This window comes from Eurosta solidaginis, chromosome 4, assembly GCF_040869045.1.
Source record: "Eurosta solidaginis isolate ZX-2024a chromosome 4, ASM4086904v1, whole genome shotgun sequence".
Lineage (NCBI taxonomy): Eukaryota > Metazoa > Arthropoda > Insecta > Diptera > Tephritidae > Eurosta > Eurosta solidaginis.
This window is the reverse complement of record NC_090322.1, coordinates 153,669,581-153,683,359: the sequence shown is the minus strand read 5'-3', so window position 1 is coordinate 153,683,359 and position 13,779 is coordinate 153,669,581.

Here is a 13,779-nt window from a genome sequence, read left to right as displayed (position 1 = left end):
AGGGAGTGTGATGTTCCTTTTTTCCAATCATCTCGGAACTATTTAATATGATCACGTTCAACTTTCTAGGTCATCCCTCGCCAACCCTCTAGTACCATGAGGCACTTGGGGTTTCCAGAGTCTTGCCTGCCAAAGAAACAGAAATCGCCACGGGTAGGTGAGGTTGGCAATTTGGCTGGAGAAGCTATACATTGGGCCCATGAAAGGGCTTACACCGAAATCAAAATTGGCCTGATGTCTGGGTTCCTCCACAACCGCTCAACCGTCAGAAATACTTTTCCGTTTTTTATTGTTAGAAGCCCGGCTTGAATTACTTACTTACTTAATTGGCGCTTAACCGTCTAAACGGCTATGGCCGTCCAACAAGGCGCTCCAGTCGCTCCTTCGCTCCGCCAACCGGCGCCAATTGGTCACACCAAGGGAGTTTAAATCGTTTTCCACATGGTCCTTCCAACGGAGTGGGGGCCGCCCTCTACCTCTGCTTCCATAGGCGGGTTCCGATAGAAACACTTTCTTGGCCGGAGCATCATCTTTCATTCGCATAACATGGCCTAGCCAGCGCAGCCTCTGCGTTTTAATTCGCTGGACTATGTTGATGTCTGCGTATAGCTCGTACAGCTCATCATTAAATCTTCTTTGGTACTCGCCATCGCCAACGCGTAGAGGTCCATAAATCTTTCGAAGAACTTTTCTCTCGAAAACTCGCAAAGCCGCTTCATCTGTTGTTGTCATGGTCCATGCTTCTGCCCCATATAACAGGACGGGTACGATAAGTGACTTGTAGAGTATGATTTTCGTTCGCCGAGAGAGGACTTTACTTTTCAATTGCCTACCTAGTCCAAAGTAGCATTTATTGGCAAGATTGATTCTTCGCTGGATTTCAGTGCTGATGTTGTTGCTAGTGTTGATGCTGGATCCGAAATAAAATAAGTCTTTTACTATTTCGAAATTATGGCTGCCAACAATAGCGTGGTTGCCAAGGCGCATATGCGTTGACTCTTTGCTCGATGACAGCTGGTACTTCGTTTTATCCTCATTCACCATCAAACCCATCTTTACTGCTTCTTTTTCCAGTCTGGAGTAAGCATAGCTAATAGCGCGGGTGTTTAGGCCGATGATATCAATGTCATCAGCATATGCCAGTAATTGCACGCTTTTATAGTATATTGTTCCAGTGCGGCTAAGTTCTGCAGTAGTATAATTTTCTACAGCATCAAATTAAAGAAATCGCACGATAGTGGGTTACCCTGTCTGAAACCTCGTTTAGTTTCGAACGGCTCGGAGAGGTCCTTCCCAATTCTGACTGAGCAGATGGTGTTGCTCAACGTCATTTTGCACAGCCGTATAAGTTTTGCGGGGAAACCAAATTCAGACATAGCGGCATATAGGTAGCTCCTTTTCGTGCTGTCGAAGGCCGCTTTAAAGTCCACGAAGAGGTGATGTGTGTCGATTCTTTTTTCACGGGTTTTTTCCAAGATTTGTCGCATTGCGAAAATCTGGTCGATGGTAGATTTAGCAGGTCTGAAGCCGCACTGATAAGGTCCAATCAGCCGGTTCACGGTGGGCTTCAATCTTTCGCACAATACACTTGAAAGCACCTTATATGCGATATTGAGAAGGCTGATTCCACGATAGTTGGTGCATTTTGCAGTATCCCCCTTCTTGTGGACTGGGCAAAGAACACTTAGATTCCAACCGTCGGGCATGCACCCTTCCGCACATATTTTGCTAAGAAGCTGCTGCATGCGCCTTACAAACTCCTGCCCTCCTCCTCCGGCTTGGATTAAGCGCATCAAAATTCATGAGAATACATGGGGCACACTAATAGATTCGCATTTTTTTATGATCGCCAGCAGACTGGAAGCTCTGGTAATGCGGACATGTATTCTAGACTGGGTAAAAAAAAAAAGTTGCTAATGTCCGCCCCTAAATTTAAAGATTATGTTGAGAGGGTTTCGGAAAATTTAATTTTTTATTTTTTTGATCCTTCGAAATAGAGCCGAAAAGGTTTTTTCGTTGTAACTTGGTCACTTATTTACTTTGACTTCCCCTATTCATGATATTTGGCATATCTTTATTAACTTTTCAATGCAAACCCTAATAATAATTTTTCCTACAAAAATATCATGAGTTTCAGGTCTAAGTATAATAAGAATCAGGTAAAATAACAGTTGCAATAAATATTGAAACTTATTTCTTTATTATTTTAGTAATATGGTTTAAAAGCAACATTTTCTTAAATGTTTAAGTACTTTCGTTTGTTAAGGAAAAAAGGATATTTCAAGGTGGGTACAACTTTGTTAGCTGACGTAATCATGTGAAAACGACTTAATAGCTTAAAAGGACATTAAACGGAAATGTGAAGCTTCTCAAGGCTAAAATAATGACATATCAATTTTAAAAATCGGCTGTATTTCGAAGGATAAAAAAAAAATTTTCCGAAACCCTCTCAATATAATCTTTAAATTTAGGGCGGACATTAGCGACTTTTTTTTTGTATGGGGACCAACCCAGACTAATGTATTCTCATGCATTTTGACGCGCTGAATCTGAATTCAGCGCAAGGGTCACAAACGAATCCGCCTATTTTTTAAGTTGTAGCTTTGTAAATTAGATATCGCTTTTTGTTTGTTCAAAGATATGCCTTCTGATACCTCATTATACCTGTTATTTAAGCTTGAAGAAAGAATATACTTATACACATATATGTACTACTCCTATATTGCTACAAAAGGCTATGTACATTCCTAAACATCAGAGTGCCGATATATAGCTGCTTAAACGTTTTATACTCAGTTGAGCAGAGCTCACAGAGTATATTAACTTTGATTGGATAGCGGTTGGTTGTACAGGTATAAAGGAATCGAGATAGATATAGACTTCCATATATCAAAATCATCAGTATCGAATAAAAATTCGATTGAGCCATGTCCGTCCGTCCGTCCGTCCGTCTGTCCGTTAACACGATAACTTGAGTAAATTTTGAGGTATCTTGATGAAATTTGGTTTGTAGGTTCCTGGGCACTCATCTCAGATCGCTATTTAAAATTAACGATATCGGGCAATAACCACGCCCACTTTTTCGATATCGAAAATTTCGAAAAATCGAAAAAGTGCGATAATTCATTACCAAATACGGATAAAGCGATGAAACTTGGTAGGTTAGTTGAACTTATGACGCAGAATAGAAAACTAGTAAAATTTTGGACAATGGGCGTGGCACCGCCCACTTTTAAAAGAAGGTAATTTAGAAGTTTTGCAAGCTGTAATTTGGCAGTCGTTGAAGATATCATGATGAAATTTGGCAGGAACGTTACTCTTATTACTATATGTCCGCTTAATAAAAATTAGCAAAATCGGAGAACAACCACGCCCACTTTAAAAAAAATATTTTTTTTTAATTCAAATTTTAAAAGAAAAATTAATATCTTTACAGTATATAAGTAAATTATGTCAACATTCAACTCCAGTAATGATATGTTGCAACAAAATACAAAAATAAAAGAAACTTTCAAAATGGGCGTGGCTCCGCCCTTTTTCATTTAATTTGTCTAGGATACTTTTAATGCCATAAGTCGAACAAAAATTTACCAATCCTTGTGAAATTTGGTAGAGGCTTAGATTCCAGGACGATAACTGTTTTCTGTGAAAAAGGGCGAAATCGGTTGAAGCCACGCCCAGTTTTTATACACAGTCGACCGTCTGTCCTTCCGCTCGGCCGTTAACGCGATAACTTGAGCAAAAATCGATATATCTTTACTAAACTCAGTTCACGTACTTATCTGAACTCATTTTGTATTGGTGTGAAAAATGGCCGAAATTCGAATATGACCACGCCCACTTTTTCGATATCGAAAATTACGAAAAATGAAAAAAATGCCATAATTCTATGCCAAATACGAAAAAGGGGTGAAACATGGTAATTGTATTGGTCTATTGACGCAAAATATAACTTTAGAAAAAAACTTGGTAAAATGGGTGTGACACCTACCATATTAAGTAGAAGAAAATGAAAAAGTTTTGCAGGGTGAAATCAAAAGCCCTTGGAATTTTGGAAGGAATACTGTTCGTGGTATTACATATATAAATAAATTAGCGGTACCCGACAGATGATATTCTGGATCACCCTGGTCCACATTTTGGTCGATATCTCGAAAACGCCTTCACATATCGAACTAAGGCCCACTCCTTTTAAAATACCCATTAACACCTTTCATTTGATACCCATATCGTACAAACAAATTCTAGAGTCACCCCTGGTCCACGTTTATGGCGATATCTCGAAAAGGCGTCTACCTATAGAACTAAGGCCCACTCCTTTTTAAAATACTCATTAACACCTTTCATTTGATACCCATATCGTACAAAAAAATTCTAGAGTCACCCCTGGCCCACCTTTATGGCGATATCTCGAAAAGGCATCCACCTATAGAACTAAGGCCCACTCCCTTTTAAAATACTCATTAACACCTTTTATTTGATACCCATATCGTACAAACAAATTCCAGAGTCACCCCTGGTCCACCTTTATGGCGATATCTTGAAAAGGCGTCTACCTATAGAACTAAGGCCCACGCGCTTTTAAAATACTCATTAACACCTTTCATTTGATACCCATATCGTAGAAACAAATTCTAGGGTCACCCCTGGTCCACCTTTATGGCGATATCTCGAAAAGGCGTCCACCTATAGAACTAAGGCCCACGCCCTTTTAAAATACTCATTAACACCTTTCATTTGATACCCATATTGTACAAACGCATTCTAGAGTCAACCCTGGAACACGTTTATGGCGATATCCCGAAAAGGCGTCCACCCATACAACTAAGGCCCACTCCCTTTTAAAATACTCATTAACACCTTTCGTTTGATACCCATATTGTACAAACGCATTCTAGAGTCAACCCTGGTCCACTTTTATAACGATATTCCGAAAAGGCGTCCACCTATAGAACTAAGGCCCACTCCGTTTTAAAAGTATTCCCTCCGTTGTGTTCTTCACTGATAAGCAAGCAGACTCTTCATCTGATGCTGCGAATCGTTTCGCTGATTTTTTTAGTTCAAATTTTGCCCCAGACTCGGCCGTGAGTAATAACTGGCTTCCTCCTGCTGATTCTATGTTAAATTTTGGTGGTCTCGAGCTCACTTTAGACGATGTTGAAAGGGGGATTCAACAAGTAAAATTGTCATCACAGACTGATGTTGATGGATTGTCGTCTCTCCTTTTCAAAAACAGTTCTGCTATCGCCTACCCTCTATGGCTGCTTTTTAATAAATCCCTCGCGCAAGGGGAGTTCATTGATGCATGGAAAATTACGTTTATCACTCCCATTTTCAAAACTGGCAATAAAAACAATATTGTTAATTACAGACCGAACTCTAAATTATCTACTGTCTCGAAAATTTTCGAATGTATTGTAAGAGAAAAAATTATTTTCTCAATAAGTCGTCTAATCTCTGTAGATCAGCATGGTTTCATGTCGGGAAGATCAACCACGTCTAACTTGGCAGTGTTTTCGGAATACTGCGTCGACGCTTTTACTAATCGAGCCCAAGTAGATACCGTGTATACCGACTTTTCAAAAGCCTTCGATAAAGTTAATCATAGTATTCTACTATCGAAATTACATTGTTTTGGTTTTCATTCTGTTTTTTTGAAATGGATTAAATCATATCTCTCCAACCGTAGTTGTACCGTGGTAGTTGATGGTATGACCTCATATCCCTTCATAGCTTCTTCAGGCGTTCCTCAAGGAAGCATACTGGGCCCTATTCTTTTTGTGATTTTCATTAATGATATTGCCAGCTGTTTTGAATCTTCGCAATTCCTGCTATACGTAGATGATATGAAGATTTTCAACAAGATTACTTGCCCCTCCGATTCAATTAAACTTCAGAAGGACCTAGATAATGTAGTTACTTGGTGCAAAAATATAAATCCCGTTTACTCATTCCTACTTCCTACCACATTGGGAGCGCGCAACTAAGCACTGTGTGAGGTCACTGATCTTGGGGTGGTCTTTGATTCTAAGTTTTCTTTTCATAGTCATTTAAACTTTACAATAGCTAAGGCTTACTCGATGTTGGCTTTTGTTCGACGATTCAGTTCTGATTTCACTGACCCATATACTTTAAAATCACTATATACTACTTTCGTACGTTCGAAATTGGAATATGCCGTATTTATTTGGCGGCCGTATTATGCTTGTCATATTTATCGTCTGGAAAAAATTCAAAAAGTATTTATTAAGTACGCTCTACGCCCCCTTCATTTTGATCCTCCTTTTCCTTCCTATGAATCCAGATGTTTGCTTATCAATATTAAGACTTTGAACTGCAGGAGAACTTTTCTCTCTTTAATATTTGTTTTTAATTTAATCCGTGGGGCTGTTGATTGTCCGTACCTGGTAGAACGCATTTTCCTTGCTATTCCATATATATGCCTAAGAAATAATGCGTATTTTTTTGTGGGATTGGCAAGAACTAATTATGCTGCAAATGCTCCTCTTTCCAGAGCTCTTAAAGAGTTTAACTTGCTCTCAAATTCGTCAATTTTGGACTTTTCCTACTCTGAAAAAACTTTTAAATTGTTACTTAACCAAATACTAAATTAGTGGTTAAGTCTTTATATATGTCATTAGTCTGTAAGAAATGTAACAATTTCAAGATGAGTAAATAAATAAATAAATAAATAAATAAATAAATACTCATTAACACCTTTCATTTGATACCCATATAGTACAAACATATTCTAGAGTCACCCCTGGTCCACCTTTATGGCGATATCTCGAAAAGGCGTCCATCTATAGAACTTAGGCCCACGCCCTTTTAAAATACTTATTAATACCTTTCATTTGATACCCATATCGTACAAAATAAATTCTAGAGTCACTCCTGGTCCACCTTTATGGCGATATCTCGAAAAGGCGTCCACCTACAGAACTTAGGCCCACTCCCTTTTAAAATTATCATTAACACATTTCATTTGATACCCATATCGTACAAACAAATTCTAGAGTCAGGCCTGGCCAACCTTTATGGCGATATCCCTAAATGGCGTCCATCTATAGAACTATGGCCCACTTCCTCTTAAAATACTCTTTAATACCTTCCATTTGATACACATGTCATACAAACACATTCCAGGGTTACCCTAGGTTCTTTTTACAACATGGTGATTTTCCCTTACTTTGTCTCCACAGCTCTCAACTGAGTATGTAATGTTCGGTTACACCCGAACTTAGCCTTCCTTACTTGTTGTTTTTGTATTCAATAATCGAATGTACCTAAATTTAAATTTTTTCTTGTCACACTTATGTTGCTACAATCACAAACATTTTATGGGCTGTCTTGTTTTGATTTCGAATTCAAAACACATTGCGAGCATTTTCTACCCCAGCGGGTTAGGGGGTCAGAATATTCCCGCGGTAGGTATGCCTGTCGTAAGAGGCGACTAAAATACCTAGAAGTGTTACATATAGGAGTATTACATATATGCATATACATGCACTAAAAATATGACAAGGCCCAAATTTTTCATTTTTCATTTTTAAAATCAATTTCGAACTTCTAAACCCCATGATATAATAACGACAAGGCGGTCTATGCAGCTCATTTTGAAACCTCCCAATTAATACGAATGATGAGAGAAAGGGGAAGAACAGAAGAGGCCGCTTTGTGAAACAGTATTAAATCGAGTACTTTTGTTATAGCAAAGCACTTAATCCAAAATAGTAACGAAACTAATATCTTGTCATTTGTTTATAAAAATAAAAAGTGAATATAGGTCACTGCGACTGCCGCCATATATACGCTTGTTTACCATTACGAAATTGTGGAAGCCAGCTCAAAGTACTTTAGAAACAATTTTTTTCTTTTTTTACTTAACGGATTGGTCCTCGCGGTAAATGAAGACAATGCGAAGTACTTGATGTCACCCAAGAAATAATTGGCCCATTTGCACCTTGACAGCCACGTCAGTGCTGACGGGAATAATTTCGACACTGTGAAGGATTTCGTCTATTTTGAAACCAGGTTTAACAGGAAAAACAATGTCAGATTAGAAATAAACGGAAAATGCCTTAGGCAAACAAGTGCTACTTTGAACTGAGTAGGCAACTGAAAAGTAAAGTCCCATCCCGACGAACAAAAATCACTCTGTACAAGTCACTCATCATGCCTGTCGTGCTCTATGGCTCGGGAATCATTGACGGTGTCGAGAGAAGATGGGCTCTTGGAGTGTTGAGAGGAGTTTTCCGGAAGATTTATGGTCGCGCACGTGATGCCGTCGGCGAGTATCGAAGGATAATTCAGCGGGTTAGGGAGTTAGAATATACCCGTGGTAGGTATGCCTGTCGTATGAGGCGACTAAAATACTAAATAGATTAAAGGGGTTGTGTAGCGCAACCCTTTCAAGGGATTGCCAGCATAATATGTAGCTTCTCAAAGCCCAATTGTCAACCTCACCTATCCGTGGCGAACCCTGTTTCATTAGCAGCAGAGGCTCTGGCAACCTCGAACTCCTCATGGATGTAGGGGGTGGGAGGGCGGAATGGCCTAGAAGGTCCCATGTGGTAATAACAAATCGTTCCCGAGATGGTCGGGCTTGGTACCGGAACGTATCGGATCTGCATCCGGAAAAGGACCATCGACTCGATAACACTCCCCAAAGCCTTCGCGGAGTGTCCTTATCGCTACAACAACATTGAAAGAGGTATAGTGATGTTCCCCAGCGGGCTAGGGTATAAGAATATACCCGCGGTAGGTATGCCTGTCGTAAGAGGCGACTAAAATACCAGATTCAAGGGGCTGTGTAGCGCAAACCTTCAGGTTGCCAGCGCAATATATAACTTCTCCAAACCCAATTGTCGACCTCACCTATACGTGGCGACCCCGAGCTCCTCATGGAACTTGGTGGTGGGGAGGGAGGGAATGGTCTGAAGGTTTAATGTGGCCACATAAATCGTTCCCGAGATGGTCGGGCTAGCAGCTTAATGGTGCTGTGGTACCGGAGCGTACCGGATCTGTATCCGGCAAAGGACCATCACATCGATAACACTCCCCAATGCCTCCGGGGAGCAACCTTATCGCTACAACAACAACAAGTATAGTGATGACCTGTATGAGCTTTAACACTTTTTCATGCAGAGCGAGTTTTGAGCTGCATAGGCACACATTTGTACTGAATTATTAAAAGATGCGATGGAAGCAGCATCATACGATGTGTGCATGAAATAAATTGTTCTGGTGCAGATAGTGTGATTCATGGCTCTATTTGAATGTTTCGCAATAATGAGGTGAAATGTGTACATTGTTCTTCAATGTTGTGTTCATATTGAGGATCCATTTTAGGGATCCTATAAAACGGTTCGGCACGCACACTCGCACTGAACCAGGCGCACACGCCTTTTCCAAAAACTTTTATTTCTCTTCCTAGTTCTTCCTTTTTGAATAGTTAAATGTTTGGTTAGATTTAATTACAGTTGGGTTATTTAAAACTTATTCTTTCTACACATTTAGTTATTATAGCTGTGCACTTAGTTTTTAGTTTTACGATTAACTGAGCTTTTAGTCTTTTACTTAGAACCTTTAGTTTTAATTCTATAATAAAACTTTATTTGTTCACTTTAGGTTCACAAATGTGTTTTCTATTTTCACAACTTTTCTAGTTACATATTCCGTATGTAACTTTTTGGTTGCGGGTTTATGTTCGCGAGTAGTGTTGGGAACTATCGAATGAAAACTATCGAGTTATTCGATAGTTCACTAATTTTCATTCATTCGATAGTCATTTGAAATTCGTTCATTACTATTTTTTCGGTATGAATGATTCGTTCACTACTATTTTTTCGAGTTACTAGTTTTAGGTATGAATGATTCGTTCATTACTATTTTTTCGAATTACTAGTTTTAGGTATGAATGATTCGTTCACTACTATTTTTTCGAGTTACTAGTTTTATGTATGAACGATTCGTTCATTACTATTTTATCGAACTACTAGTTTTTGGTGTGAATGATTCGCTCATTGCTATTTCTTCGAATCGTTCGTTCTATTTAAACTTTTGCGGTGCATATATCAGTGTTAAAAAGATATTAAAATAAATTTAGCATACGTCAACCTAATCGACAAACGTTTTAAGCGTGGTAATTATTAAATATTTTTAACTGAGGAAGTGATTTTAACGATTTAATTTGTGTAGATATTTATAATGCGGCCTGGATTGAAGAGATCTTCCGTTTGAGAGTTTTTTACCAAAAATGGCAATGAAGTTAAATGCCATATATGCAAAAGAATTTTTAAATTTTCTGGCAACACATCAAATTTAAATGACCATCTACGCCGTAAGCATCCGTCTTCCTCAGAACATAGGAATCCAACTTCAGGAGAAATAGCGCCAGTAATTTCAGAAGAGGAACGTAGTTCCACTTCTCTTTCGTCAACTACTGCAGGGAGTGCAGCGCGCAGTTCGTTAACAGTACCTACCGAAGACATTTCCAATAGTGGATGTTTGAGAAGGACTGTTCAAACAAAATTATTTGTTACCAGCACACGTTCTGAGCTCTCAGAGCAAGAAAAAAATAATATTGATGAATCTCTTTTAAAGATGATTACAAAAGACTTGCAGCCGCTTTCCATCGTTGACAATGTAGGATTTGTAGAATATACAAAAAAGCTTCAGCCATTATATTCCTTGCCAAACAGAAAAGTTTTATCAAATACAATGCTACCTTTTAAATACAATGAAGTAAGAAAGAAACTGCATGACTTGCTCAACATTGTAACACATATTTCAGTTACAACTGATATGTGGACTTCTGATAGTCAAAAATCTTTTTTGTCAGTTACTAGTCATTTCGTTCGGGATAACAAAATGATTTCTGCAGTTTTATCAACAAAGGAAATTTTAGGAAATCATACCTCCCAAAATATAGCTACAGAATTGAAGTTAATATTTGATGAGTGGTCCGTTTTTGACAAAATAGTTACTGTAGTAAGTGATAACGGAGCTAATATTAAAAAGGCTATAATTGAAATGCTACAGAAGCACCACCACCCATGTGTAGCGCATACATTAAATTTATGTGTAATTGATGCCATCAAAGCTGTTCCACAAGTTACTGTGCTCATAAACAAGTGTCGTGCCATAGTCACTTAATTTAGCCATAGTTCTCAAGCGACGGAAAAATTAAAAAATATGCAAAAGCAAATGGGCGTTACTGAACTGAGGTTAAAACAAGATGTCCCTACCCGGTGGAATTCCACCCTTATAATGATGGAGCGCATATGCTTGGTAAAAGAACCACTCTCTGCCATAATAACTTCTTTACCAAATGCTCCTGATTTCCTCAATTCATCAGAATGGGAAACATTGTTGGACTACACTAATCTTTTCAAGCCCGTAGAGGCCATGACAATCGAATTGTCAGGAGAAAATTATCCCACGATGTCACTGGTAGTGCCCCTAATCAGAGGTTTCAATACGCAGTACGAAATCGCAAAATGAAAACTGTAGAGGGAGAAAGTTTGAAGAGCAGATTGTTAGAGGTGGTTTGGAGACGATTAGGGCAGTTGGAGTCTGACAAAATGTGCGCCAAATCAACATTCCTAGATCCCAGGTTTAAAAAAATTGCGTTCGGTAATGAAATTAATGCAAATAATACAACAAAATGGCTAGTGGAAGAAGTAACTTCCCTAATACGGCAACAAAACACAAGTGCTTCTACCAACACCCCAAGAGAAGTATCGGTCGATAAAAGCGAAGTATCTCTCTGGGACCTTCTCGGTGAAAAAGTTGCTGAAGCAAAAACAATTTGTCAAAACGCGCCCAATGTGAATGCAAATATTCAGTTGGAGCAATATCTAAGGCAAAATTTTGTTGATCGCTCAAATAATCCCCTAGACTATTGGAATCGTAGCCAGTCAACATTTCCGGAACTATATATGCTTTCGAAAAAATATTTATGTATACCCGCAACATCGGTTCCGTCAGAACGAGTTTTCTCGAAAGCAGGGCAAATAATTAACGACAGGAGAAACCGACTTAAAGGAGATAAACTAGATATGATAATATTTTTGAACAGCAATTTAAACATTGAAGGTATTTTTCATGTCAACTCGATGTACATACTTGTATTATTTACTTTACAATCAATTTTCTTAGGGGTTTAATAACACAATCAGTTGCCATCTCTGCGGCGAAATTTAATATAGACCCTCATGCACTATCCGATTTTGGCTAGAACAACTATAGCGACTTTTAGTATTTAAGTGCTTGAAATATTTGTTTTATGTTTCTTTTATAAGTGAAATTTAATGTGTAATTTTTATATTAATTAAATGTGACCTGAATTTTGAAAAAAAAAAAAACAGTAGCTTATGTATAAGTTAAGGCAATCAATAATGCCTCTGAAACATATTTGAATAATACAGATAAAAATCCATTTTAAGTAACCTTCTTTCCTGTTGTTGTTGTTGTTGTAGAGGCATAAAATCTCCCCACAGGTTTGGGGGAGATCAAAAAACTCTGTGGGTTGCGGACCAAGGTCATTTGCATATTATTCATGCGCTTTGCATAACATGTAACAAAGGCATTTAAATTGAATATTTTCATTATTTACTTCAAACACAATTTACACCATTTTAGTCATATTTAACGTTTTTGTTACGTTCCAATGTAGCGTGATCCAAATACGGATAGAAATTTAACATACAAATGCAACAACAAATTGATCCATATGGTTCACATTGTTATGTTAAATCTCTAGCCGTATCTGGATCAGGTTTCATTGGAACACGACGTTTTTTGTCTTATATAGGTTTGTTCTTTAGCTACCCCGAGGGGTAACTAAAACAGCTTCTGGCAAGCTAAAGAACAAATCAAATGAATGAATGAATGAATGAAAAAATTCGTTCGATAGTTAAAATCATTCAGTAACTAACTATCGATAGTTGAATTCATTCGATAGTTCCCAACACTATTCGCGAGTGATGCGCTTGCCGGTTTTCTTCAAACTGAAAACTGCCGCTAACGCAACTCTGTAGCTCGGCAGTTTTTCTTTACGTTGCTTAGCAACGAAATTAATGATGGCGTCGAAATAAATCGTGGCGTCGAGCAACGGCAGTTTCAGTCAATCAGAAACTCTCCGAGTTGCTCGACTCTAACAATTTTAGTGATGCCAAGTGCATCCGATGTATGGTTGCATCTTGCACATTTCTACAGAGGGTTGCCATCTAAAATTTATTTTAATACAATTTACTATGGCACTACATCATCCCCCTTTAGAAAAGAAGAATTTGGTAAGATTAGTAATTAATCTTGCCACATTCTTCTTTAGGCTTTAATATGTTGTTGTAATATTATGAACGAAGGAGTTTGCTAGCATTAGGGTGTTCTAACCCGGGGCTCATTCGCTCATCACAGTGCAACTTCTAAAAAGATGATTAAAAATGTAAAGAAAATTTTTAATAAAATGAAATATATAAAAGTTAGTTTGAAATATTTGATTTAATGTTTGAAGTAAACCGGTTTTTTTCTCTTCTTATTGTCAAATCTACCTAATTAAATGTATATTTATTTGTTACATTTTGTTTTTTTTTTTTGGCCTTCATTGGCGGATTTTTAAAATATATTTATATTTAAAGATGATTAGTAATAGGCTATTAAATTAATTAATTTTTTGTACTCGATTTTTGTGTACAATTTTTTCGTTTTTTTTACTTATCTCACAAATTGTTACATTTGGCCCATCAATATTCTTTACTATGTAGGGACCTTGAT